Source organism: Lathyrus oleraceus, chromosome 3 (genome assembly GCF_024323335.1).
Source record: "Lathyrus oleraceus cultivar Zhongwan6 chromosome 3, CAAS_Psat_ZW6_1.0, whole genome shotgun sequence".
NCBI classification, from domain to species: domain Eukaryota; kingdom Viridiplantae; phylum Streptophyta; class Magnoliopsida; order Fabales; family Fabaceae; genus Lathyrus; species Lathyrus oleraceus.
Genome location: NC_066581.1, coordinates 335,276,314 through 335,302,374, shown reverse-complemented (window position 1 = coordinate 335,302,374; position 26,061 = coordinate 335,276,314). Strand labels below are relative to the sequence as shown.

At 39.2% G+C, this 26,061-nt stretch overlaps 1 pseudogene; it reads right to left on the bottom strand.

Moving 5' to 3' along the window:
* Positions 1-1,048: 1,048 nt before the first annotated feature.
* LOC127133825 (uncharacterized) lies at positions 1,049-1,148 on the bottom strand (annotated as a pseudogene).
* Positions 1,149-26,061: the final 24,913 nt, after the last annotated feature.

Genomic DNA, 26,061 nt, shown 5'->3' with positions numbered 1-26,061 from the left:
TGATTTTTGACTTAATTATAAGTGACAGCTACATTAATCTAAGATCATGGTTTCTTCAACAGAGCGAGAGTTTGAGATAAAACCTTTAACCAATAAAGTTAATCGAAACGATTTATTTTAAAACCGAGAGACCGACAAGGAATTGATTCCCTAGTTTTGACGAACTACATACCGATATCCGTTTTATTGATATTTAATCTAGATATTAGTTTAGCTCTTAGTTTTTCCCCAAACAATCAAACATTTTCACCTTAGATTTACGTAGTGACTTTAGATAACGGTATATCGATTCATAAGTCCCTGTGGGATCGATATCTTTTAAAACTACGCGATAGAACTGTGCACTTGCAGTTTGTATCCCATTCTCGACTCACACAGTCGAGCGATCAAGTTTTTGGCGCCGTTGCCGGGGACTTTTATTCAATCGATATCGTAACTCTTCCGTTACGCTGTAGAGACTAAGGTTTCTTTTTCCTTCTATTCTTTCCTTCGTTGATTTGTATGCCACGCACTCGCTCTCAAGGCGAACCGCTCTATTTACGAATCAACGATATCGAACTATATCTCCGAGTCTTACGACGAATTCGGGAATATCGTGCCGAAAACAATCTCCCTCCTATAAACCTTCCTGATATCAAAAACATTTTTCCTTCTTTAACCGAGATGGCAGAACCAGCTCGTGCTCTTAGAGATTACGCCGCTCCATCGCAAGATGAACCGCATTCAAGTATTGCTCCTCCCGCAATAGAAGCAAACAACTTTGAACTTAAACCTTCACTGTTGCAGGCTGTGCAACAGAACCAATTCTCTGGAAATCTTACCGAAGATCCAAACCTTCATTTATCCGTATTTGTTCAATATGCTGATACTGTTAAAGCTAATGGTGTCACTTCAGAGGCAATTCGACTTCGTCTTTTTCCTTTCTCATTAAGAGATAGCGCTAGAAGATGGCTTCAATCTCTCCCTTCCAACTCAGTCACCACATGGAACGAGTTGAAGAAAGTTTTTCTTGCCCGATATTTTCCGCCAAGCAAAACAGCTATGTTAAGAGCCCAGATAAACGGATTTAAACAGAAAGACAACGAGTCTCTTTTCGAAGCATGGGAAAGATACAAAGACATGATGAGACTTTGCCCACACCATGGTTTGGAAGACTGGTTAGTAATTCACACATTTTATAATGGTCTCTTATACAATACAAGGTTAACAATAGACGCCGCTGCAGGTGGTGCACTAATGAACAAACCTTATGCTGATGCTTACCAGCTTATCGAGAGCATGGCCCAAAACCACTATCAGTGGGGAACCGAACGAACAACAGTGGAAAAACCTCAACCGAAAACTGGCATGTACGAGATAAGTAACCTTGATCACGTCAATGCAAAAGTGGATGCTTTGGTCCAGAAAATTGAAAGTTTAAACGTATCACCACCAACCGCCGTGGTTGCTATAACTCAGAATTGCGAGGTCTGTGGAATCCAAGGCCACACTCCTGCGGAATGTCAACTCTTGACTGGAATCCAAACAGAGCAAGTAAACTATGCTCAAGGAAGCCCCTATTCGAATACCTATAACCCAAATTGGAAGAACCATCCAAACTTTTCATATAAGAGTAATAATGCTTTATACGCACCTGGACAGTCTCCGAATCAAACCCCATCTATACCTCCGGGATATCAGAAACCAAATCCTAACAATAATACCCCTAGAAAATCCAACTTGGAAATCATGATGGAAAACTTTATAGCTTCCCAACAACAAACCAATAAAGATTTCTTAAACCAGAACATACACACTGGCGAACAACTTAAACAACTAGCAAGCAAAGTAGATGCCTTGGCTACCCATAACAAAATGCTGGAAACACAAATATCTCAAGTAGCTCAACAACAAGCACCTACTGCTGCACCAACTGGTACATTCCCTGGACAGCCCCAACCTAATCCGAGAAGCCAAGCTCATGCAATTATATTAAGAAGTGGAACGGAAGTGGAAGGACCGTCTGATCCAAGGATAGAAAACCAAAACCCTAAGAAAACTACTGAGGAAAGTGAACCTAAGGAAAAGGAAGAGAGTAATAAGGATACCCTAGAAAAGAAGGAACCTTATGTACCTCCACCACCTTACAAACCACCTATACCTTACCCTCAAAGGCTTGTTAAAACCAAAGATGTAGGCCAATTTAGAAAATTTGTCGATCTCCTTAAGCAATTAAACGTTACAATTCCATTTACCGAAGCTATTACGCAGATGCCCTCATATGCTAAATTCTTAAAAGAAATTCTTTCTAATAAAAGGAAACTTGAGGATAGCGAAACCGTTACACTCCCTGCCGAATGTAGCGCTATAATCCAAAACATGCCTCCTAAACTCAAGGATCCGGGTAGTTTCTCTATACCCTGTCACATAGGAAAATTTGTCATCGACAAAGCCTTATGCGATTTAGGAGCCGGAATTAGCGTTATGCCTTTATCCATATGTAAGAGACTGGAAATGGGAGAATTAAGACCGACCAAGATGTCTGTACAACTAGCGGATCGTTCCATCAAATATCCTGTAGGAATCCTTGAAAACGTTCCCGTACGCATAGGTCAGTTTTACATTCCCACTGACTTCACAATTATGGACATTAGGGAAGATGATACTACACCTATTATACTAGGAAGACCATTCTTAGCAACTGCCGGTGCAATCATAGACGTAAAACGAGGAAGACTCACCTTCGAAGTAGGTGAAGAGAAAATTGAATTCATTCTTTCCAAATTCTTGAAAGCACCTGCAATAGAAGATACATGTTACTTCATGGATATCATCGATGAATGCATAAAAGAAGCAGAATCAGGAGAAGACAAATCATCAGACTATCTTTTAGAAGACAAATCTAAACAATGCTTAGCAATAACACCAGATCCTACGCAGAGTCTTAACAAACCAACCCCTGATTTGAAAACACTTCCCAAAAATCTGAGATATGAATTCCTAGACTTAGAACTTGAACGACCTGTGATAGTCAATGCAGATCTAGGAAGACTCGAAACAGAAAAACTCCTATATATCTTAAGAAAATATCCAACCGCACTAGGATACCACATAACCGATCTTAAAGGAATAAGCCCTTCTATTTGTATGCACCGCATCATGTTAGAAGAAGACGGTAAAACCTCTAGGGAACACCAGAGAAGACTAAATCCGATCCTAAGCGAGGTAGTAAAGAAAGAAATAACCAAGTTATTGGAAGCAGGTATTATATATCCTATATCTGACAGCAAATGGGTCAGTCCTGTACACGTTGTACCAAAGAAAGGAGGCATAACCGTTATTGAAAACGAAAAAGGAGAAACTATAACTAAACGAATCGAATCGGGATGGAGAATGTGCATTGATTATAGGAAACTAAACAAAGCAACCCGAAAAGATCATTTCCCTTTACCATTCATTGACCAAATGTTAGAACGATTAGCTAAACATTCACATTTCTGTTATTTAGACGGTTATTCAGGCTTCTTTCAAATACCAATTCACCCTGATGACCAAGAAAAGACAACATTCACATGCCCTTTTGGTACCTTCGCGTATAGACGAATGCCGTTTGGTCTGTGTAATGCCCCTGCAACTTTTCAAAGATGCATGATGGCGATTTTCGCCGACTTTCTCGAAAACATCATGGAAGTATTTATGGATGACTTTTCTGTATACGGACAAAGTTTCGAAGAATGCCTTGAAAACCTGGAAAGAGTTCTTGAGCGATGTGTAAAAGTAAACTTAGTACTTAATTGGGAAAAGTGCCACTTTATGGTACAAGAAGGAATTGTTTTAGGACACATCATCTCGAACAGAGGAATTGAAGTAGACAAAGCCAAAATAGAGGTAATCGAAAATCTTCAACCCCCAAGAACCGTGAGAGAAGTACGAAGCTTTTTAGGACACGCCGGTTTCTACCGACGATTCATCAAAGACTTCTCTAAGATAACTAAACCCTTAACCGGACTATTAATGAAAGATGCTGAATTCATATTCGACGATAACTGTTTAAAAGCATTTCAAACTCTTAAACAAGCATTGATCTCCGCACCCATTATGCAGACACCAGACTGGAATGAACCATTCGAGATAATGTGCGATGCCAGTGATTATGCTGTAGGTGCTGTTTTAGGACAAAGAAAGGATAAAAAGCTTCATGTTATATATTACGCTAGCAGAACCCTGGATGAAGCACAGATGAATTATGCCACAACCGAGAAAGAACTCCTAGCAGTAGTATTTGCGCTAGATAAATTTCGTTCTTACTTGGTAGGAGCCAAAATAATAGTTTACACCGATCACGCTGCTATCAGGTACCTTCTAACAAAAAAAGATGCTAAACCTAGACTCCTAAGATGGATCTTGTTACTACAAGAATTCGACTTAGAAATCAAGGACAAGAAAGGAACTGAGAACGTAGTAGCAGACCACCTCTCTAGACTTGAGAACCTTGAACCAGAAAGAACATCCATTAATGATGATTTCTCGTATGACAAACTCATAGCTACTTTGGAAGAGAACAACTCCGACATGCAAGTAGAAACCACCTTAGCTATATCTGTCATACCATGGTACGCTGATCTAGTTAATTATTTAGCTGCCGGAATAGTTCCACCTACTTTATCTTACCAGCAGAAGAAAAGATTCTTCCACGACATAAAACACTATTACTGGGATGATCCCCTACTTTTCAAAAGAGGTCCCGATGGTATTTTCCGTCGATGTGTACCCGAAGAAGAGGTAGAAAATATAATCCAACACTGTCACTCTGCGCCCTATGGTGGACACACAAGTACATCCAAGACCTGCTCTAAAATCCTACAAGCTGGCTTTTATTGGCCAACTATATGGAAGGACGTACATGCGGCTATTAAGGAGTGTGACAGATGTCAACGCACGGGAAACATATCTAGACGTGACGAGATGCCACAAAAAGGTATTTTGGAAGTAGAGATTTTTGACGTGTGGGGAATAGACTTCATGGGACCGTTTCCATCCTCCTTCGGTAACAAATACATACTCGTGGCGGTTGACTACGTATCAAAGTGGATCGAAGCTATAGCTTCTCCAACTAATGACACCCGAGTAGTAACTAGACTTTTTAAAAATATTATATTTCCGAGATTTGGCATCCCAAGGATAGTAGTCAGTGATGGTGGATCGCACTTTATATCCAAGGTACTCGAAAAACTACTACTTAAATATGGAGTGAGACATAGGATAGCAACACCTTACCACCCTCAAACCAGTGGACAAGTGGAAGTATCTAACAGAGAAATCAAGCAAATACTAGAAAAAACGGTCGCCACTTCAAGGAAAGATTGGTCATTGAAATTACCAGAAGCTTTATGGGCATACCGAACTGCTTATAAAACTCCCATAGGGACGACCCCATTTAAGCTCATTTATGGAAAATCCTGTCACCTCCCGGTAGAATTAGAACACAAAGCCTATTGGGCTATTAGAAATTTAAATTTGAATTATAAAGCCGCCGGTGAAAAGAGAATCCTTGACATAAACGAATTAGAGGAACTCAGAAGAGACGCCTATGAAAATGCCAAAATCTATAAAGAAAGAACAAAACAATGGCATGATAAGCGTATATCAAGGAAAATCTTCAAGCAAGGCGACGCAGTACTTTTATTTAACTCCAGACTAAAATTATTCCCGGGAAAACTACGATCCAGATGGTCAGGACCTTTCCATATCACTAAAATCTTTCCCAGTGGAGCGGTAGAAATTAAAGGACAATCTACAGAACCGTTCACCGTAAACGGGCAACGTCTGAAACATTATCACTATGCGGAAACCAACGAGGATTCGCAAATTCTACACTTAGACGAAACGCCCCCAGGACTCATAGACAATATTTAACAGTTTCTTTGTCGAGCTTGCGACATTTAAACAAAGCGCTTAGTGGGAGACAACCCACAAATTAATCTGTTATTTTATTATTCTATTATTATTATCATTTCTCTATTTTTCTCTTAATTATTCTTTTAATTTCTATTTAGTATTCATTATTGATTTATTCAAAAAGAAAAAAATATATCTATATATAATAATAATAATTCTTTTCTTCTTTCGGCATTTGGCCAAATCCTGACTTAAACTCATGTTTTCTTTTCTCTAGTTAACACTAACCAGATGGGACATTTTGACCGTATGGGTATCAAGTTCAGAGGAATGGCTCAGAAACGAAGGTTTGAAGAACTAGCCACTAGAGAGATGCTACCTAGTTTATATGCTGATGATTGGGCTATGACTGCCCTTGGACTGAGACAGAGTGTCCTGTTTTTGCTGAATCAGATAGGATGGGAGACCTCCCCTATCCTGAGACATTTCACCACCTACCGGAGACTCACACTAGAATTCCTTAGTTCATTAATCTATCTACCTAGCCATGGAAAAGGAATTACCAGAGGTTTTATCCAGTTCAGAATGTTCAATATGGAGTACCAATTTAATATTAGAGACTTCACCAACCTTTTGGGTTTTCCTACCTCCTTTGATACATTCACTATAAGCCAGGAAGAACTTTTTGAATATAGAGAGCTTGAACACTTTTGGGGTAAGCTGACTGGAAATGATGAGCCCGAAGAACATGAGTTTCTCTCTGGAAACATACATAACCCGGCTTTTCGCTATTTCCATAAGATCCTGACCCACACGTTATTTGGGAAAAAGCCAAATAGTACTTCAGTTTCACGTGATGAACTCTTCATCATATTTTGTGCTTCCCAGAACCGTCCAGTAAACGGTGCTACTTTTATGTTAGCTAATTTGGACCACCTTATCCAGGATGAGAGAGCACCCATTAGAATAGGCGGCCTGATAACTATGATAGGTAATGCTATTGGATTACGTCAGCCTATGCTTGACCTGAACCCTTTTTGTGGCATTACCACTATGAGTATACCTTTCCTCTTCAACACTATGTTTATAGCAAACATAGGGTCTGATGAGTTTGAGCTTGTTATTGATAACCAGGTTCTCTGCCTATTCACCCTGCCCGATCCTAGGACTAGTGTTCATAACCAAAGGAACTGGCTCTATAACCTGAATGAAACCCCAACTCCTGCTGGATCCACTGAATCCATCCAGGATTATGAGATTTGTGATGACTATGAGCACTATGTTGACCATATCTCTCTTGCTGAATCTGACCCTCAGACTCCATCCGGCTACCATGATATTGATCCTCCTCCTCAGCCTGTCCTGACCGAAGAATCAGCCATGCCTGATCTCCGACATCATATGCCAGGAACAGATATTAAAACCGTCATTGAAGCTTTGATGTCAGAACAAAACGCCCTCAGGGAAGATTTCCACAGCTTGAGACTTGCAGTCCTAGAACACATGAGCAGTACGGCAAGTCAGTTACGTATGTTACGGCATCATGTTAACTCTTTTACTCCTCCGGCCAGAGATCCGAAGATAGATGGAATTTAGTTATTTTTCCTTTCTAAGTTATTTAGTTTTAGGCTAGATTTTTTTTCATTAATGTTATTTGAATTCATGTTTATTTCTATTTCATTTTATTATTTTCCCTTCCTGTAATACATTATGATCCTTTTTATTGAAGCTGTTTAGTTAATTTCATTATGCAAATGCCTGTTACGTTCTACTGTTGTTACCTATTATTATTATACAAAGCAAGTAACGTGCACAGTGCATTAAAATTGCAGATTAAAAATAACCATAAGCTAAATAAAACAGTAAATTACGCTACCAAAGTGATTCTGTGAAGCGCTACTAAGCCTTTCCAAAAAGGAAGTGTGACGAGCGTCACACCACCCATAACGGACGGCACACTTAGTGCCTGTTACGAGCGTCACAGCCTTGTGACGAGCGTAACGCCCCTCAGACATGTGAACGTTAGGGAGCCGTTGGAGACGAACGTTACACCCTTACCTTTTTACATTCCCCATTCATTTTTCATTTACCACATTTAATTACTTTTCAACCACTCTTTCTTTTCACCTCCCACATTTTTCTCCTATAAATACCCTCCAAACCTCCTTCTTTCACCACAAACAATTCTCTCATATCAAATATACAATTCTTTTCCTTTTCCAAATCACTCATTCAAAAATTCATCACAATGGCGGGAAATCAAAATTTCGGAAATATCATCTTCCGATCCGGAGATGACAACTATCAGCAGGAGCAATTCGAGCGCTTCAAACAGCGAGGCGTCGCTTCCACCAGGTACCCCGATTTAACTTGCTTGCAACAATTGGGCTTACTCCAAGGTATCGAGTGGATGCTCCGTAGAGCCGATTTAACCTTCCTTTGCACCCATAACCAACCCACCTATCCTTCCCTAACCTTAGAATTCCTAAGTTCTTACGACTACACCACTCCCGCCGGTGAAGGTGAATTTCTAACCGGTACAGCAACCTTCCGTATGTTTAACACCGAGTACTCTCTAACCCAACGCGAATTGAGTGCCATGCTACAATTTCCCACAGAAGGTCTGCTGCATGCCAGAATCCCTCCAACCTCAAACTGGAACACAGTTCTAGTTTTCGACCTTTTTAAGAAAATTTCCGGTATAAATACCTACAACTGGGAAGAACTCCTTCTCTCCCACATCCATAACCCCACCATCCGTTATTTTCTCCGTATCCTGCAAAACACACTCTTTGGAAGACCAAACAACAGCAAGGTCAACTCAAAAGAACTCTTTTTCCTCCAGTGCGTTTTCGAATCGGATACTAAGGTAAACGCCGCCTCTTTTCTCTTTCATCATATCCGCACCTTATGTGCTAGAGGCCGGCAACCATTCATAATTGGTGGATTAATAACCTCCATAGCACTTGGCCTGAACCTAGGGGATAAACTCCAAACTTTAGAATCCCTACCACCCCTGTCTATGGATATCAGCTATTGTCGCTCCAGCCGCCTGATTAAAAACAGAGTAGGCGGAGGATACTATCTTATGGTGAACAACCAAGCCGTCCCAAGTGTTGTGCTACCCAATACCACCCTAACCGATGTCACAAACCCGGACCGCCACCTTTATGATCTCAGCGCTCCTGAAATCACCGAGCCTTCACAAACAAACCAGCAAACAGATGAGTTTGAAGAAATGGAACAAGGTGATCATCCGCCAACACAACAGTCAGTCCCGCTCAACCCTTCCAGTAATGCAGCCGGCCCATCCTCCCAACGTCGTCGACGAAGAAGGCCTGCAACCAACGACGACATTATGGATGCTATCGATGGTATGCAGGCACAGAATGCAGATATGATGCAGATAATGCGTCAAATGCAACAGCAACAGGATGCTCGGAATGCCATAACCGACCAGCGGTTTACTGAGTTGTTTAGCAGATTCGACAGCTTAGACATACGTCAAAGATCACCAGGACCAAGAACCAGAGGAGGAAGGCAGCCTTAGTTGTATTTTTCTTTTTCCTTTCCATTTTGTATTTCTTTCCCTTCAAACATCGAGGACAATGTTTAGTTCAAGTATGGGGGGGAAACATTATTCTTTCCATTCTCATCTTTGTTTCAAGTATGTACTCTCCCTTTTCATTGTTATTTCCCTATAAAAAAAAAAAAAAAAAAAAAAAAAAAAAAAAAAAAAAAAAAAATATTTTTTTTAAGTTAAGTCCTGAATGTGAAAAATTTTCTATTATCTATTTCCCTCAACTTTCTTGAGCCATAACAAAAATTTTAACACACCCAATAAGTATAAAGGTCGCCTACTCTATAAAATTTGAGTGAAATCAAAACAAAATCATTACCATAACAACGCTCTGAGAACCTCAATATGTTAGATCAGGATAAGTACCTATTATACCGATCCCTTGAACTTTTAGTTCTATGGTAACCCCAAGTAGTTTATACAGAAGTCAGCACCATCTTAATAGCAAACTACGTGGAGAGCCGATGAATATAAGTGAATGATCCCCAAAGTAACATGAAATATATCAAGAAATGCACAAATTAAATTAGGTGATCCTTACCAGATCATTTAATATAAAGGTTGCAGATCATGCAAAAGCACAATACGAAAGATCCATTACGAGTTGGTTCAGTAGGTATCTGGTACTGAACTTGGTAGGGCGGACTACGGTTCGATCCCCCGCAATTTGCAATGGACTGAATAATGAAGTTATCCGACTTATGTACCAGAACTTCTAGCTAAAAGCGGATCATAATCACTAACCGGTTACTCCACTATGTGCGCGAAAGGATAAAGGGCTTAATGTGATTTCGCTAGAATGAAAACGGGCAAAATAAGACTAAAGGAACCAGGATAGCTATCATAGGGTACTTGAACTGATTGGCATAAGGTAGGGTTATCTGAGTTGTGACGGTAGTTGTTGATGTCAAGATTAAACTCAAGTCCTCCTAAACAAAAATCCATTGGCAACCTAGTACGAATTGATGTGCGCCTTAAAATTTCATCTGGCTAAAAACTTTTAACAAGTTCTATACTGAATTTTGCTTGAGGACAAGCAAAGATTTAAGTATGGGGGAGTTTGATAACACGAAATTATATCGCTTTTTAAGACTTAATTCAATTAAATTATATTATCATTTACTTTAGTTTATCTCATTTTATCAGATATTATGCAGTATTTCCTTGCTATTTATATCAGGTACCCATTTTGAAGCAAAAGTGAAAAAGGAAAAAAAAGGAGGTGTAAAAAGGAACAAAAAGGAGAGAAAAGGAACCAAATGCCAAAGCCCAGCCCAAAGCGCACAAGTCACCAATGCTGTGCCTGTGACGGACGTCACAGGACGCGTGACGAGCGTCACGCGAAGTAGCCTTGTGACGGACGTCACACATAGCGTGACGAGCGTCACACAACTCCACTACCTTTTTGGCGCAAGTATCGCCCTCAGAAAGACTTGAAGAATAACGTTAAGGAGTTGGTCTCCTATATGCACGCCGTGGATATAGCCACGCTGAAGAATGGGAGAAACGGAATGCAGTTACCAAGGCTATTATAAATAGCCATCTCACAAACCAAAAGACGGACAGGTTTTTGCACGCTCAGTTTTGCGAAAGCTCTGCCAAATTTTCCTTTCACGCCTTTGCCTATTTTTCTTCCTTTCCAGCATCGTTCACTTTATTTATTTTATCTTGCAAGCTTTATTTTCTTTTTCCCTTGCAATTTATTTTCCCCCGTTCTTAGCTTTTAGATATTTTTCGCGTAGTAGTTTCTACACCGGAAACTACTGTGCAACTTTATACCGGATTTAACCTTACGTTATATTCCAGTTTTATTTCCTTGTTTTATTTTACTGTTTAATTGAAGAATCCAAGAACAAATCCTACCGGCTTGTGGAGGAGTGTTCAAGACCATTGTATTACGCATTCAGGTTCTTTAATCGTTATTTAATTTTTAATGTTTTATTCTATTGTTTATTTACATTGCATGCCTGGAATGAGTCTGTTTATGCATGATATAGATTCTTATTTATTTAGCATGTCTGGCTAATTTGCCTAGGTATCGGTATGTAAAGTAAGCAGAAAAAGGGGTCAAGACTAAGTCGGTCTATTCAAACTTAAAATTAGAATCAATCTTTTTATGGTCTTAACTTACAGGTTTAATAACAAGATTTTTTACAAAAGTAAAAGACATAAAGAAGTTGAAACCAACAGAGCGAGAGTTTGAGGTTTTAACTGGACAGTGTAAGTTAGTCATTAAGTCTATCTCAGGGCGAGAGCAAGTTTTAGAGTTAATTAAATTCTGTCCTTTTCCAAAAAGTATTTTTAAAGATCGAATGTGAGGACGAGAGTTAAGCATTTGGATTTAATTGTATAACCTAAGTCAACAGAGCGAAAGTTTGAGATAAGGGTGTTTAAAACGGTCAGTATTTTCTTAAAAAGAGTTTCTGCAACTTTATTGTTTTCAAAATATGATTTTTGACTTAATTATAAGTGACAGCTACATTAATCTAAGATCATGGTTTCTTCAACAGAGCGAGAGTTTGAGATAAAACCTTTAACCAATAAAGTTAATCGAAACGATTTATTTTAAAACCGAGAGACCGACAAGGAATTGATTCCCTAGTTTTGACGAACTACATACCGATATCCGTTTTATTGATATTTAATCTAGATATTAGTTTAGCTCTTAGTTTTTCCCCAAACAATCAAACATTTTCACCTTAGATTTACGTAGTGACTTTAGATAACGGTATATCGATTCATAAGTCCCTGTGGGATCGATATCTTTTAAAACTACGCGATAGAACTGTGCACTTGCAGTTTGTATCCCATTCTCGACTCACACAGTCGAGCGATCATTAACGCAGCACCAACACACTTTCTGGCAAAACGCAACAGTGTTAACCGGTTAACGCCCTGGGTTAACCGGTTAACGCAGGCAAAACAACACTAATTTCACAATTCGCAACAGTGTTAACCGGTTAACGCCCTGGGTTAACCGGTTAACGCAGACAAAACAGCAGTTCCTGCGCTAACACAAAGCAGAATGCAGAATTCTCCGCATTTTCCGCCGTTGGAGGACTTCCGGACCTCCGATTCCAATTCCGTAAAAACTATACGTTAGGGAAATTACAACACACTCAATTACAGGTTCAATTTCAGTTTTTACACAACATATCCATCACAATTTTCAGCATTCGACAATCCCAATTAGGGTCAATTCAACGGTTTATCACTACCCATTACATGCTAACCCATAATACCCATTAACCGACGATAACCCCCCTTACCTGAGTTAATCCGGCAATCTCTAAGCTCCAAGCTCTTCTCTTCTCCAATCTTCTTCCTCTTGCTCTGCCTCTTTGCCCTTTCTCCTCTTTCTCAATCGCTTCTCTGTTTCACGTGAAAACCTTTTCTTTACCAAATGGGCTCTTTTTCTTTATTTCACACTTATATATACTTTCCAATTTATTTTATTATCCCAATAAAATAATAATTCAATAATTCCAAAATAATAATAATAATAATCCAATTATCTAATTAAATTAATAAATATATTATTAACTTAATTTAAATAATTACCATATTATTATCGGGGTGTTACAACTCTCCCCCACTAAAAGAGTTTTCGTCCTCGAAACATACCTCAATCGAATAACTCAGGATAAGACTCCTTCATCTGACTCTCCAGTTCCCAAGTCACATTGCCACCTGCTGGTCCTCCCCAAGCTACCTTCACCAAGGCAATCTCTTTACCCCGCAACTGCTTCAATTCTCGATCCTCGATCCTCATAGGCGATGTTTCAACAGTCAGGTTATCTCTCACCTGTACATCATCTACTTGGACTACATGCGACGGATCATGAATGTATCTCCTCAACTGAGACACATGAAAAACCTCATGCAAATTTGCAAGTGATGGCGGTAAAGCGATACGATAGGCTACCTCCCCTATCCTCTCCAAAATCTGATAAGGACCAATAAATCGAGGTGTCAACTTCTTTGACTTCAAAGCTCGACCAACACCAGTTATCGGAGTAACACGAAGAAACACATGATCTCCTTCTTGGAACTCAAGTGACTTCCTCCTCTTGTCGTGATAACTCTTCTGACGACTCTGAGCAATTCTCATCTTCTCCTGAATCATCTTAATCTTTTCCGTAGTCTGTTGAACAATCTCCGGTCCAACCACAGCACTCTCACCAGACTCATACCAACACAAAGGTGTCCGACATCTCCTACCATACAAAGCTTCAAACGGTGCCATACCAATGCTCGAATGAAAACTATTGTTGTAGGTAAACTCAATCAAAGGTAAATAACAATCCCAAGCACCTCCCTTTTCCAAAACACAAGCTCTCAAAAGATCCTCTAGTGACTGAATCGTCCTCTCAGTCTGACCATCAGTCTGCGGATGATATGCAGAACTCAATCTCAGCTTAGTTCCCAAAGCCCTCTGCAAACCTTCCCAGAACTTCGATGTAAATCTAGGATCTCTGTCCGAAACAATACTAGACGGAATACCATGCAACTTACAATCTTCTCAATATACAACTCGGCTAATCTCTCTAACGGATAATCCATTCTGATCGGAATGAAATGAGCCGACTTCGTCAATCTATCCACAATCACCCAAATAGCTTCAAAATTCTTATTTGTCCTCGGCAAACCAGACACAAAATCCATACTGATACTATCCCACTTCCACTCTGGAATAGTCAACGGTTGCATTAGCCCAGACGGCTTCTGATGCTCAATCTTCGATTCTGACAAGTCAAACAGGAATAAACAAAACTCGCAATTTCTCTTTTCATTCCCGGCCACCAAAATAACTTTTTCAAATCATGATACATCTTCGTAGCTCCAGGATGAATACTCAGGCCACTACGATGTCCTTCCTCTAGAATACTCTTCTTAAGTTCGGTAACGTCCGGAATACACACCCGATTACCAAATTTCAAAACACCATTCTCATCAACTCTGAATTCACCACCTTGACCTTGATTCACTAAAGTCAACTTATCAACCAAAAGCATATCGGATTTCTGACCCTCTCTAATCTCATCCAGAATACCACTCGTTAATTTCAACATTCCCAATTTAACACTATTGTGAGTACTCTCACACACCAAACTCAAGTCTCTAAACTGCTCAATTAAATCCAGTTCCTTAACCATTAACATAGACATATGCAATGATTTCCGACTCAATGCATCAGCTACTACGTTTGCTTTACCCGGATGGTAATTCAAACCAAAGTCATAATCCTTCAGAAATTCTAACCATCTCCTCTGTCTCATATTCAGCTCTTTCTGATCAAACAAATACTTCAAACTTTTATGGTCACTGAAAACTTCAAATCTTGACCCGTACAAATAGTGTCTCCATAACTTCAGAACAAATACCACAGCTGCCAACTCTAAATCGTGCGTCGGATAGTTCCTCTCATGAACTCTCAGTTGTCTCGAAGCATAAGCTATAACCTGCTTATTCTGCATCAACACACCACCCAAACCCAACAATGAAGCATCACAGTAAATTTCAAATGAGTCCGACGGACTCGGTAATATCAGAATAGGAGCAGTAGTCAACCTTCTCTTTAACTCTTGGAAACCTTCTTCACATTTTAAATCCCAAACAAACGCTTGCCCCTTTCTAGTCAACATCGTCAACGGTAACGCCAACTTAGAAAATCCCTCAATGAACTTCCTATAATAACCAGCCAAGCCAAGAAAACTTCGAATCTCAGCAACAGACTTCAGAGCTTCCCACTTAGACACCGCTTCTATCTTAGAAGGATCAACAGCAACACCACCTCTTGAAATCATATGACCAAGAAAACTAACCTCCTCTAACCAAAATTCACACTTAGACAGTTTAGCAAATAACTTCTTTTCTCGGAGAACTTCTAAAACCACTCTCAAATGCTCAGCATGCTCTTCCTCAGATTTCGAATACACCAAAATATCGTCAATAAACACCACAACAAACTGGTCTAGATACGGATGGAAAATCCTATTCATATACTCCATAAATACTCCAGGCGCATTAGTCACACCAAAAGGCATTACAGAATACTCATAATGTCCATACCTTGTTCTGAAAGTAGTCTTCTGAATATCCTCAGTTTTCACACGTATCTGATGATACCCAGATCTCAAATCTATCTTGCTGAACACACTCGCACCAACCAATTGATCCATCAAATCATCAATCCTCGGCAAAGGATACCGATTCTTGATCGTCACTTTATTCAGTTGCCTGTAGTCCACACACAACCTCATAGTACCTTCTTTCTTCTTAACCAATAACACTGGTGCACCCCACGGTGACACACTCGGACGAATAAATTTCTTATCCAACAGATCTTCCAACTGACTCTTCAATTCAGTTAACTCAACAGCAGACATACGGTACAGAGCCATCGATATCGGTCTAGTACCAGGTACCAAATCAATCGAGAACTCAACTTCACGCTCTGGCGGTAATTCATTCACTTCTTCAGGAAACACATCAGGAAAATCACACACCACGGCTAGATCACAAATCACCAGTTTATCTTTAGCCTCCAAAGTCGCTAACAGCATAAACAACTCTGCCCCATCTGCTACTGCCTCATCCACTTGTCTCGCTGATAGAAACAAATCCTTTCCTTCCTCAACCTCAGGAAATATCACAGTCTTATCAAAACAATTGATAGAAACTCGGTTAAACACCAACCAGTTCACACCCAGGATAACCTCAACCTGTACTAGTGGAAGACACACAAGGTCCATTCCAAAGTCTCTACCAAAAATACTCAAAGGACAATTTAAACAAACTGAAGTAGTAGTCACTGAACCCTTCGCAGGAGTATCAATCACCATACTTCCATGCATCTCAGATATCTCTAACTTAAGTTTCACAGCACAATCCAAAGATATAAAGGAATGAGTCGCACCGGTGTCAATAATAGCTACAAGAGGAAAGCCATTAATATAACACGTACCTCGGATCAAACGATCATCTGCAGAAGTCTCAGAACCCGATAAAGCAAAGACCTTGCCTCCCGACTGGTTCTCTCTCTTCGGCTTAGGACATTGTGGACTGATATGACCCACCTCTCCACAGTTGAAACAAGTCACAGTCTTCAACCGGCACTCTGCAGCCAAGTGACCACCTTTGCCACACTTAAAACACTTCTTCTCATTACTTGTACACTCATGGACACGATGTCCAGCCTGACCACATCTGTAACACTTAGCAGGGGCACTAGAGTCTCCCCCACTAGGCCTCTTCATCCCACTCTGTCTCTGGAAACCTTTGCCAGCTGCATACGGTTTCCCACGATCATTCTGATTCTTGCCTTTCCTATCAACCCTCTGCTGATAGCTTTCCGCTCCGGCCTTGGTATCCTGTTCAAAAATCCTGCAACAGTCAACCAAATCAGAAAACACTCTAATCCGTTGATACCCAATAGCCTGTTTGATCTCGGGACGCAACCCGTTCTCAAACTTCACACATTTCGAAAATTCTCCAGCAGCCTCACTATAGGGAGTGTAATACTTCGACAGCTCTGTGAACTTAGCAGCATACTCAGTAACCGACCGATTGCCCTGCTTCAATTCCAAGAACTCTATCTCTTTCTTTCCTCTTACATCCTCTGGAAAGTACTTCCTCAGGAATCTCTCTCTGAACACAGCCCAAGTGATCTCAGCATTTCCAGCAGATTCCAACTCAGTGCGGGTAGCAACCCACCAATCATCTGCTTCCTCTGACAGCATATGCGTACCGAACCTGACCTTCTGGTTATCGGCACACTCAGTTACTCGGAAGATCCTCTCGATCTCCTTCAACCACTTCTGAGCGCCATCTGGATCGTATGCTCCCTTGAACATTGGAGGATTGTTCTTCTGGAACTCACTCAATTGACGAGCAGCTCCCATTCCCACAACATTCGGATTCCCTCCAAGTACTCCAGCTAGCATACCCAGAGCCTCAGCAATCGCAGCATCGTCTCTACCTCTTCCATCCATCTCTATTCTGAAAACCCAACAAGCCAAACAATAAGTACTGATAGGGTTACACAACACCTATCCCGTACAGGGAAACAGAATAATTACGACTCGACTCGACCGACTATGCTCTGATACCACTAATGTAACACCCTTCTAAAATACCCCAAATATTTAATTAAATAACAATATATATATGTATATCAATCAGAGTAATATGCAATTAAGGGTGTCACACAATCACTTCACACCATTATCCATAATATTTAGTCATGCTCATTATTTAACTCAAAACATAAAGTATTGCACAATACGCAGCGGATAGAGATCAAATCGATCATTCAAAACATGCAACATACTACATGTAAACTGGTTCAACAATCATCAACAACACAATTAAAATGTTCCCTCCCGATGTTACATCTATCAGAGCATGACCCACTAAGGAGACTACACTAGACTCCAAGCTTTTAGCTTCTACTCAACTCATTGCTCATTACCTGAAAAATAGTTGTAAGGGTGAGTTCCTCAATTGATATAATAAGCATTATGAAATATCATGTCATGTTAAGTAATTTAACACATTAATCACCCTAATCACATCACACATCCGGTAACGGCACACCAATTCACAATATCATACTCAATACCAATACAATTCATGCTCATACTCAATATCAACACAAACACACGTATAATATTGGAATACATCCATTCATATTATACGTCATACATATATTATGCAATGAGACTCCATGCATGCGGTACCGACTCTTTGTGAACATATAGTTCACCTCACCGTCCAAATCCAGGCACGGCTACCAAGCCCACTAGTCCCACTCATTTGAGACCTAGTGACTCACTCACTAATTCCTCACCATGGGAATTAGCTACCACTCCAAATGGGCCATGCTATGCACGCTAATCACCTAGCATGCAAACATCAACAACAGTCTAAAATGACTAACTCACTAATTCCTCACCGTGGGAATTAGCTACCACCCTAAAGGCCACAATATGCATGCTAATCATCTAGCAATGCAACATCAACAACAAAATCCACAATGGACATATGCTCACACTCTAAGCCATACAACAGTCCATTCACAATTGCATACTTACCATGTACATTCACAACATTATGCGTACTATCAACATCATCAACACATGTATCAAAACATCATATCATGTCAAATAATTAACCACAGTATTAGCACACTCTACTAATACCTATACTGCTCAAAATAGCGGGAATTAATCCCTATCACATCATACGCTACCATAGGCCAAACATCAATTATGTACACAACATTAAAATGTCAATTTTCTCACTTTTCAACAGTGTTAACCGGTTAACGCCCTGGGTTAACCGGTTAACGCAGCACCAACACACTTTCTGGCAAAACGCAACAGTGTTAACCGGTTAACGCCCTGGGTTAACCGGTTAACGCAGGCAAAACAACACTAATTTCACAATTCGCAACAGTGTTAACCGGTTAACGCCCTGGGTTAACCGGTTAACGCAGACAAAACAGCAGTTCCTGCGCTAACACAAAGCAGAATGCAGAATTCTCCGCATTTTCCGCCGTTGGAGGACTTCCGGACCTCCGATTCCAATTCCGTAAAAACTATACGTTAGGGAAATTACAACACACTCAATTACAGGTTCAATTTCAGTTTTTACACAACATATCCATCACAATTTTCAGCATTCGACAATCCCAATTAGGGTCAATTCAACGGTTTATCACTACCCATTACATGCTAACCCATAATACCCATTAACCGACGATAACCCCCCTTACCTGAGTTAATCCGGCAATCTCTAAGCTCCAAGCTCTTCTCTTCTCCAATCTTCTTCCTCTTGCTCTGCCTCTTTGCCCTTTCTCCTCTTTCTCAATCGCTTCTCTGTTTCACGTGAAAACATTTTCTTTACCAAATGGGCTCTTTTTCTTTATTTCACACTTATATATATTTTCCAATTTATTTTATTATCCCAATAAAATAATAATTCAATAATTCCAAAATAATAATAATAATAATCCAATTATCTAATTAAATTAATAAATATATTATTAACTTAATTTAAATAATTACCATATTATTATCGGGGTGTTACACTATACACTCATGGATCTGGATCTGTGCTGATTGGATATTGTGATGCTGATTGGGCTGGAAGTGCTGATGATAGGAAAAGCACATCAGGAGGATGCTTCTTCTTGGGGAACAACTTAATATGATGGTTTAGTAAGAAACAAAGTTGTGTGTCTCTGTCCACTGCTGAAGCTGAATACATAGTAGCTGGAAGTAGTTGTTCTCAACTGGTATGGATGAAACAGATGCTGACTGAATACAATGTCACACAAGATGTCATGACATTGTACTGTGACAACCTGAGTGCTATAAATATTTCTAAGAATCCTATTCAGCACAACAGGACAAAGCATATTGATACCCGTCACCATTTTATTAGAGAACTAGTGGAAGATAAAATTATAGCCCTAGAGCATATTGCTACTGAGATGCAGTTAGCTGATATCTTTACAAAGGCCTTGGATGCAAATCAATTTGAATTTCTAAGAGGGAAATTAGGGATTTGTATTTATGAGAATTTGTAGCAATTAATTTGGAGTGGAAAAGGTAATCAAATTATTGTCTGCTTACTTAAAATAAAGCGCCCCATTTATGGTAAATCATCACCTAGTATTGGAAATACCATCTATTACCTTTTCACACGCAACCTCTACTCAAACATTTCCAACTCCCTGCGTCTTCCTTAAACTCCTCTGCTAGGGCAACTGATACCTTTCCATAAAAACAACAAGATGTCACAACATCAAACACCATCTGGTTCAAAAAATACTAAGCCTACTCACAAGGATAGAACGCCTTTAATGGACTTTCTTGATGAAGAAATTTTGGATGTGATTCCCCTGTCTGTTATTCCAGGCGAAGCTTCTGACTCAAACCATCCCATGGATGCATCCACTTCTGCATGCCCCACTCAAGGTAACAACTCTAGTATCCCTTCTAGCTCTACTCATGCCACTAGTTCTAAGGACGACATGCACCATACTGATCGTGTCATAAGAAACCTAGTCACTAGAATCCTCAATGAAGGACATTCTGTGAAGGAAGTTTCTACTCCTCTATCTAGAATGGACCCCTCTCCTGAGGTTGAACCTCATAGTGAGAAGGATGACGATTCCTCTAGATCTGAAAAGGATATGGCTGCTGAAGGTTTGTCTCTTTAGGGAAAACTGTGTCTGGTAAAAAATTTATGGCATCTACAACTGCCAATGCTTCACATTCTAAGAAGCATGATTTTGCAAAAAATGTGATTGACCTAGAGGATGATGGGTCTGATGATTAAGATGATAGCTTACTTCATCACTTAAAGCCTAGTGTGGCTAAGCGGATGAAGACTAGAAAAGGTCGGTTTGTGGCTGAAATGATGTCATCCAAAACTGCTAAGAAGACTACTGGTGTAGGTCCCTCAAAATCTTGGAGCAAAGTTGATGTGAAGAAAAGGAAGGTGAGAGAAGTTTCTGAGTCTGATGAAGATGTTGAAGAAGATGTCCTTGACATCTCCCCTATGAAGAGGACAATTGTTAGGAAGTTCCCTGTGAAAGTTGTTGATGTACATTTGGACAATATCTCTTTTCATCTTGAAGATGGAGCAGCAAAATGGAAGTTTGTGATCCAAAGAAGGGTGGCTGTAGAGAGAGAGTTAGGCAAGGATGTTGTTGAGGTCAAAGAGGTCATGGACCTAATAAAAAAAATTGGGTTAATGAAGACTGTGGCTAGGTTATCTCAGTGCTTTGAGGGATTGGTTAAGGAATTCATTGTCAACAATCACCGAAGATATTGCTGATAAAAATAGAAAGGAATTTTGTAAAGTGTTTGTGAGAGGGAAGTGTATCACATTTTCTCCCACTGTGATTAACAAGTTTCTAGGAAGAGGTATAGAAGGTGCATGTGAATTGGAAGCCACAGACAATGAGGTTTGTAGAGAAATTACAACAAGACAGGTGAAGGAGTGGCCTAGTAAAAAGCATCTCCCTGTTGGGAAGCTGACTGTTAAGTATGCCATATTGCATAAAATAGGGTCTGCAAATTGGGTGCCTACCAACCACATTTCCACAATTTCAAATGCCCTTGGAAGATTTATCTTTGCTATTGGAACCAAGTTAAATTTGATTATGGTAGATTTATGTTTGAACAAATTGTCAAGCATGCTTCTACTAATGCAGTAAAGTTGCATATAGCTTTTCCCTCAATGATTTGCGGGATTATCCTGAGTCAACACCCTGGAATTCTGAGTACAAATGACCTTCCAAGTAGAAGAAAACCTCCTCTATCAGTACACTACAAATTGTTTGAAGGCAGTCATGACATCTGCTGTGAAAAAGCCAGCCTCAAAAGGTGGTCTTATTGCTGAGCTGAAGGAAACTTGTAAAGAGTTGGATACAGGAATAAGGGTAGCAACAACCAAGAAAGAATTGTTTGAGGCTCTGATTGCAAGCTTGGAGCAAGCTGAAAGAGAGAATATTGGATAGGCCAAGAAAGCTGAAGCCCAAACCTCTAGTGAGAGGTTTGCAACTAAAGATGAGATAAGTGACAATTATGTTTCTGATGCTGATGAAGATGCAAGCTCAAGCTCCTCTAATTAGCCCTTTTCGAAGTTGGCCCCCATTCTTCTGATGTGGTTTTTTTGCTATGATGGATGTTCTGGTTCTTTTTTTTTTGGCAGTCATGTTTTGCTGCCTTGATGTGTATTTTTCTGGAATTTATCTCAGCTTGTTTAAAGTTGTGTATGCTCTTGGATCTGTAACTCTTAACCTTTGACATTCTGTTTGTTTGACTGAATAGACATTTATTTTGTCTCTTTGGTCTCTTTTGGCTAAAAAAGGGGAGAAAGTAGCTAAAGTAGCTATGCTATACTATGATGTTACAGATGATGTTGGAGATGATCTGTATGATACAGATGATGTTGGAGAAGTTGTTAAACTGTATGTTATAGGTGATGTTGAAGGTGATGCTAGATGGGGAAGTGTTCTGAGCAGACTTATGCTAGCTGAAGGGGGAGGTGGTGTGTTCTGAGCACAAGCGGATGTGTGTTTAATATGTGTTTACTAGTTGCTATTTTTGCTAGTAATGTGTGTTTGTTTACTTCTGCTGCTGAACTGATATTGTGATTATTTTCTTGTGAAACGTATGATCTGATGTATGTTTTAGCCAAAATTTGTCAAAGGGAGAGTTTGTTGGTTCTATGTGTTGGCATCAATTTTGGTAAAACCTAAAGTTATCACAAGTTGTCACGAGTGTTGTCTTGACATGAGATATCAGTTTCCTGCAGGGTGTTTAAATATGGTTGTGCATGATTTAGCTGAGATGTCAGACCCGATGTTAAGACATGTATACAGAACATTCAGTCTGAATGTTATGTATCTTATGATTGCGCTTTTCATGTAAATCTGTGTGTGATTGATGTGGAGATTGAATGCGCTATTCTGAATTAAAATCAGATTGATTTATTTTCCAAAAAGATATGATCAGCTGTCGTGAATAAGAAGATATGAAAGGAAAATAGTTTTAGGGTTTTATGATGTCCAAGCCCATTCAAAAGCTTCTATTTAAAGGGCATGGAAAACCTGGTTTTAACACACAAGAAAACGAACGAAATAGTAAGAGAGAATAAGGGTTTTAGTCTTGTGTGAGCTTGTGTATTGTGAGCCATTCATTCATCCTATTGATGATTGAATTGGACTGACTTTTGTGTTGTAATTTGTCCACTCTAAGCTTTGAAGCATGAGTGTGTGTTTACTTGGTTGAAGCTTTTAAGCAAGATCAAGTATGTGTTCTTGAAAAGTGTCTTCTTTCTTTGTAATATTTGTTTTTACATCACCGTTGTGATTGAGGGGTGTAAGACCCCAATTTTGTCCCTAAGATCCCTCATGGCATCATATCATATCATATCATTGCCTCAAGGATCATTGTGCACCTTTGCCTCCTTTCTTGTGGGTGGGTTATCTTGAGTGTGGTTCTTGATCACCAAGCATGTTTAGCATTTGTATATCATTGCTTTTCATTTGTTTACTAACCAAAAGTACAAAAATATTGTCATCTAACCTTGTTACTTGCAGATGAAGCAACATTAGGTCAAGCCAGTCAAAGGCATTCATTGAGCAATATATGGTGGCCATTCTTGAGAATTTGGGCACCATGATCATTCATAAGAGATTCATATGAGTTGTGATATCATTTGGAATCAAGATCTCAAGTGGTAGAGGCTTGAAATTCATCAGAACATGGCTCAGTCAACCAAAACCCTAGCAAAGTCAACTATGGTCAACTGTACATTTAATCAGGGATTTGATGGTGGGAAATGGTTGGAGAGGCCTTATTCATGTCCATACAAGCCTCATATAACATGTCAAACATCATCATTGAAGAATTTGAGGTCAGACAAAAAGTTTCCAAAAATAGTAAGTGACCTGTAATTTCAAACTGCCAAAAATGGAAAGGTCTTCTCCTCAAATTTACATCATCAAGAAAGCTTCAAATCAAATTTTGTCCAACATTAAAGTTGAAGATCTTGCTCTTACCTTTCCAAAAAGTCCAAGAACATCCATTTCTCATTTGTGGTTGGCAAGTTATGATCAAATCATTGGCAAGGAATTTTGAACTTCAACAAGGCATAACTTTTGCATCAAAAGGCCAATTCATGTGATTCTTTTTTGAGCAATTTTCTCTTGATCTCTACTATCATAATCATGCATCATATTTCACAAATTCTCATCACAAAAAAGTGCATTTTTTCACTTGAATCAATTTGAATTTTAGTGGGAAAATGTGAATTTGAAAAATGTGCATTATTTTCATTTCAAACCAATCGCCTTTGCATCAAAACAGATTTTTGAGCTTGCTACACATGAAATTCACACTGTTCCATTGACCACATATGCATAAGGGTGATTTTGGTATTTTGCACAAACATGATCATTTCACTAATTCACTTACATTTTGGCTAATGGTGATTAAGGACTTGATTAGCATGGGGTATATAACCCTAATCATAACATAATTCTGTAACCACAACATCACAATTTCAGATCCAAACACTTTTCATCTCAAATTCTCTCAAATCCTCTCAACTTTTTCCATCGAATTTCATCATTTCTTGCTTGTTTCTTGTGCTAATCATCATCTGCAGGGATTATTGAAGTGAATTGAAGCCAAATCTTGGAAAATTCTTGAAGAATTGTGGCTGTTGAAGCTTGAATATTCACATGGCAGTTGGAGATTTCGTCGTGTTCAAGCACTGTTGAGCTAAAGCCTTGCATTCATTCATCTTCCTCATCATCATTGAGCATCTGTTTTGCATTTCCAAGCATTGAAACTCACGGATCCAGCTCTGCATCATCATCAAGGTAAGAACTCGATTGCTCCAATTCTTGCAATTCTCATGTGGATTTTGTAGATCTTGGAATGTAGATCATACTGCACTTTAGATCTTGAATTTTCATTAAGATTTGAGAAAGTTAGGTTGATTTTAAGTTTGGATGTCAAAACTTATTTTGCTCGATGCGTGCGATATAGTTAGAATTAGGTTAAATGAATGATGGATTGATGATGTATGTTGAATAACGAGTCCAATGGTATGCTGCTTGTGAATTTTTGTGTTGGTGTGTTCTTGATGATGATGAACACGATGAATTTGTGATAAACCCTAAATATTTCGTTTCCAGATCGCTTTTGATCTTCCTGGCCTTGGTTTGCATGAGTTTTTGTGTTTCTGCGTCATGCGTTGGACCACTTGTCATTTCCTGATTGGGTTGCGTTTCCTTTTAATGAAACACAGCGTTTTGCCTTGGCGCCAGATTTTTGAATGTTCCGCTTATTTACGCATTTGCCATTATTTCATTTAATTTCCATAATTTCATTTTCTTTCTCAATTTTCATTTCATTTTCATCTTGCGTCTTCAAAAATTCATATCTCCAAAAATACTTGTCCAATTTACATGAGATTTTTTTCACCATGATCATCATCATGTCTACTTTTTTATGGATATTTTTTCAAGATTTGTGCACGGTTGAATTTTTAAATTGCCTAGGGTTTGTTCTTACATGCCATTCCTTGCACATTGCTTACCATTTTGTTTGTGAAATCATGATGTTTGATCCTATGAAGCTGAAATTTTATATGCATAATCTAGACACCTTGATGAGTATTTTGGAATTGAGTTTGCTATTTTTGCATTTATGGTTTGTGAGATATGATGTGATTAATGGAGGTGTGACAATGTGTGTCACACCATTTCTTGTCCTACTTGCTGATTTTATTTACCATACCTATTGATTGTCAAATAATCTGAATTTTTGCATGTTGATTCTTCTGGATGTCTAGTTTAAGCATGAAGTTTTGTAGGATTTTTTGATCCATTTCCAATTTGTTTGAGATTTTCTTTGCTGTTTAGTCATAATTGGACTTTTATTGAGTGTTGAACTTCCATGATTTGTGAAATTCTTATGCCTTATCATATGAGCTTGAAATTTTACACATGTTTTCTAGACACATTGAAGTTCATTTTGGTTTTGGTTTGGATCATTTATCATTTGTCATCA